A 4,627-nucleotide genomic window follows, 5' to 3' on the forward strand; every position below is an offset into this window, starting at 1 on the left:
GTGTGTGTGTGTGTGTGTGTGTGTGTGTGTGTGTGTGTGTGTGTGTGTGTGTATTCACAAGTCTGATATGCATGCGCTGTATTTAAGTGCATGCCGGTTTGCTTTCCCACCCTGATGTGAGGATTTCCCTGCCTGTTACAATCACAGTCACTCATACATGCACATTCACACACAGCTAATAAGAAAGGTCACCTGGTTGCTAGGCAATGCTGATTTTGTACTGTGCAGTTCCCACTAATACAAATGCAGAGCGATGAAAAGCATCTAGGAGCACTTGTTTCAGAGTAAAAGGCTCTGCTGGACTGTATGGAGCTTGAAGAGCATGCTATGTTTCCACATCTAAAGTTTTCAAAATGAAAACCATTGGAGTAATCTTGGGCTAAGCTGCCCATTAAAAGAAACACTGCATTACAAAGTGGCAAAGATTTTTAAAGGACACGGCATTGATTATGTACAAGATGTTCAGATAGACTCAGCTATCCAATGACTAAAGCTGTTTAATGTCTACTGTGGCCTTGCAGGAGCTGAATAAAGTGTGGGGCTAAGGTGATGTCATAGTGAGTCATGAGTTTATTTCAGCGTGGGCTGTGAAAACCTTTATGACAACCTGCAGGTGTGGAATATGTATGAGTTTGTCAGGGAAACAGGCTTTAATGAGTGGTAATAACGCAAATTATGGAAAATGCAGGATACTGTGTTTACCAGGTCATAATTCCTGTACTTCTCCATAGAAGTGGAATTCAAACCTCTGGAAATATCTGGAGAACCATTTCAATACAAGTGAAGACTCGGGGAGTAAAGGTTCCTAAAAATGATTTAATTCAAGCACTGCTTTGAAAGCTTTTGTTACAATAACATTTATGCTCATCATCATAGCAAGCGGACAAAAAAAACCTTAATAACTGATAATGGAGGCCTTGCTTTATTCATTCCATCTCAAATCTGTCGATTTCGAGAACGTTTGCAGATTTGCATAAAAATGTTTATAATGCAAAGATTGAACATATATAATGAGTGCTGTGAAATTTTTAGCTTTATATATCAAATACTTTTAAAGTTATATTTGTTTTGAAAAATGGTCCAAAGACCCCCTTTCAATTTTGTTTTGTTTTTTTTGCTGTGGAAATGTTTGAACATGTTGCAGTCTTTTATCCTGTCTTCTTTCTCTCACCCCAACCGGTCGCAGCAGATGGCCGTCACTCCCTGATCCTGGTTCATCCGGAGGTTTCTTCCTGTTAAAAGGGAGTTTTTCTTTCCCACTGTCGCCAAAGCGCTTGCTCATAGGGGGTCATGTGATTGTTGGGTTTTTCTCTGTATTATTGTAGGGTCTACCTTACAATATAAAGCGCCTTGAGGCAACTCTTGTTTTGATTTGGCGCTGTATAAACAAAATTGAATTGAATTGAATGAATACCTCAAAACCATCTTCACTGATCTTTCTTGCCATCAAAATGAATCAGGATCTGTAATTTGGGACAAATACATCAAAAAATGTCTGATAACTGGCTAGTTAATAATATATTAATATAATATAGTCCAGCACTAATAAAAAAAAGTCACTCAATGACAATAATTCGGAATCATGCTTATTTCAGTTTCACAGCACTGTAAAATAAACCACTTGGAATATTTTTCAAGATCAAAGTTACAACAATGGAAAAAAAAAGACATTTTCATTCAACTTCCACGCTGGATTGAGTAAATATGACAAACTGTACTACAAAAACAAAAATTTCCGTTCATAATGTAAAACCCGGGTCATTTTATCTCCATCTGTGTAAACTTTGGACAAACGTTGGATAATTGCTGTGGAATTTTAGCATTATATAACCTTTTTCTTTATCTTTGTGACTAAGAATTTCATGGTAAAATTTCATCTTTCCACATGCTTTTGTTATTGTGAAATGTAACTATATACCAGAAATGAGTTCAAATATGGCATTTGAGTGCACACTGCTGGATTGAAAAAAATCTTTGAACTATCCAGCACTTCAACATTTTTTAATGTACCAAATGACTGATTCTGATTCATTTTGATAGTAAGGAGGACCAGTGGATATATCAGTATTTAATCTTTGAGATATTCATGTTCATGTTTTGAACTAAAAAGAAGAAGAGAGATTGGCGAAAGCATGACTCTACAGAGTAGCTGCAGTATAATAACACTATAAGCCATGCTGGTATCATGTTGCAGTCAGATAGCTAAAACCACTTCAGTGGATGCATTAGAGATCCCATTTTGCACTCTAGGCTGTGTTTGTATACGCACGCGCGCGCGTGTGTGTGTCTGTGTGTGTATATGTGTGTGTGTGTGTGTGTGTGTGTATTGATGTTACAGAAATGGAGAGGGTTGGAAAAAATGTAGGGTGATATTGCACAATAGTAGAGTTTACTGACCTGACAGTGTGTGGGGAGAAGAGAAAGCAGACACTCAGCCTGACTGCACGCTTGACTGGTCATCCCATCAGGGACCTTTCACTTTTGGCAAGGTTACTTGGGTCCACATCCTAACCTTAACATCTGAAATCATAGCCGTCCCTTCATTCACCCAGAGGGTGTGAAATTTATCTCGTATATCAAAGTACCCAGTCTCTGTCACAACAACAAGGTGGGTGGAAAGCAGACTTTGCTCTGTGGTCCAGTTACATTATGTAATGTATTATTCTATTCTAACAGGATCATATACAGTCATGTGAAAACTCTTTTTCATCTTTTTAAAAAACCTGTAGGAGAATGTCTGGCCTTCTGTTCATGTCCTAAGGCTAAAAAAAAAAACCCAAAACAAAATGAAGATCTTTGAGCATCCCAGTCAGCGTTAGGATTCTAATCTGACTGAGATGCTTTGGCATGACCTTCATGTTCAAAAACCCTCCAATGTGTCTTAATTAAAACAATTCTGCAAAGAAGAGTGGGCCAAAATTCCTCCACAGTGATTTGAAAGACTCATTGGCTTCTATCAGAAACACTTGATTATAGTTCTCCCTGTTAGGGGTGGCAAAACCAGTTATTAGGTTTAGGGGGCAATCGCTTTATCACACAGGGCCATGTATAAATGGATCCATTATTTAAAAACTGCATTTTGCATTGACGCTGGTTATCTTTGTGTGACGAAATGAAACATGCATATGTGACAAAAATGCAAAAAAGTAAAAAATCAGGAAGGGGAAGGGCTTTAGGTAAAACTGGCCTGTGTATTGAATATTGATTTTGTTTAATCACAACTAAATGAAAGGAATAATATAAATCAAAGAACGTGAATTGAAAACCACGTTCTTGCTCACATGCACTTATTTAATGTTTCTTATTTTGAATAATCCATCTTCTACTTATCCTGCCAGTCATCAACATCTCTTTACTGTTGCCATCCATTTCAGTTTTAATTGAATGACACTTTTTTGTATTTTTCGTCATTTCTAATTAGTTGCGTGAGCCTGGGTGTTAATGCACTGAAACACAAGAAATGCAATTGTTTCTGCACAAAAATAGCTTTTTAAGGGGTTTTTTTTTTTGTCTCAGTGGAAATAGCAGCAAGACTATCAGGTATATAGATAGAGATTTTTTTTTCCTGTGAAAAGTATAATGTTTAATAATAAATATCTTATAACCAAGTAGAAAAGTCTAACTTAAAGCTCTAATATATTGTATACCACATATTGCACTCTGTGTGGCCACACTGCACAAAGCAATATCCGTGACTTTGACATTTGGTGCTTTGGTGTCCTAAATGCAAGCACTGGCTTTGTTAAACTTTCATGTTCCCGGGGTTGTTTTGCTGAGCGTGCATGCTGCTGCGCATTTATTCAGACACACACTCGACACCAAGCAGCCTCTGCAACATTTATTATATTCTGTGTGTCTTATGTCAGTGATACTTCAAGGGTATATCCTTTATGTGTAATGCATATAATAAAGTCGACTGAGAGTGAACAGAAAACATGATGATTTATTCAAAAGAACTGGATGCTAGCCTGAATATTTTACCTCAGCTGTTTGAGCGTCAGAGGATGAAACAGAGGTGAAAGAGGATGAGCACTTTTACCACAAGCTGGTGTCTAATGTCCGAATGTTTGCTCTGCAACGTGTTACTGATTCGTTTTTCTGTGATTTGAGTGCTCCACAATTATCATATTGTCACATCTTATACTTATCATATCTATTAGCTAAGTAGCTGGCTCCTTATTTCTGAAGGGATGACTCGTTTACACCCTATATGACACAACCCCACCCCCCCATTTATCCAAGCTGGGGGCCAGCACAAGGAGGGTCCTAGCTTGTGAACCTGTGAAGCTGAGATTGTGTCTCTTTCTGGTCTTGAACTGCAGATGTTTTGCGTTTAAGATGAAGATGTTCGCCACATTGGCTTGAAAAGGTGCCAGGGCAAAAATGTAATTCTTAATAACAACATTTCAGGCCCCTACTGTCATTAGCTTGCTAATAAAAATGCTTTAAGGTGTTAGGTGCGGCTGTGTGCAGACAGGAATAGGACCCAAGGTGCAGACTCCAGAGACAGAACTTAAACCAAAACAGCTTTAATGCTGAACACAAACATCATATAACTAGAAAAACCGCAAAATAAACTTACACCGGTGGATGAGCAAAACACACAGCAAAGTAAACGGTAGATCGC

The 4,627-nt window shown here is 38.0% G+C and overlaps 1 protein-coding gene across 1 annotated transcript in view; it reads left to right on the plus strand.

Moving 5' to 3' along the window:
• The window catches only part of arhgdig (Rho GDP dissociation inhibitor (GDI) gamma), a 29,423-nt gene that overhangs the window by 16,898 nt on the left and 7,898 nt on the right, over positions 1-4,627 (plus strand). The gene's annotated exons all lie outside the window — the stretch shown is intronic.

Source organism: Pundamilia nyererei, unplaced genomic scaffold (assembly GCF_000239375.1).
Source record: "Pundamilia nyererei isolate P.nyererei 1_Seehausen unplaced genomic scaffold, PunNye1.0 scaffold00350, whole genome shotgun sequence".
Classification (NCBI taxonomy): Eukaryota; Metazoa; Chordata; class Actinopteri; order Cichliformes; family Cichlidae; genus Pundamilia; species Pundamilia nyererei.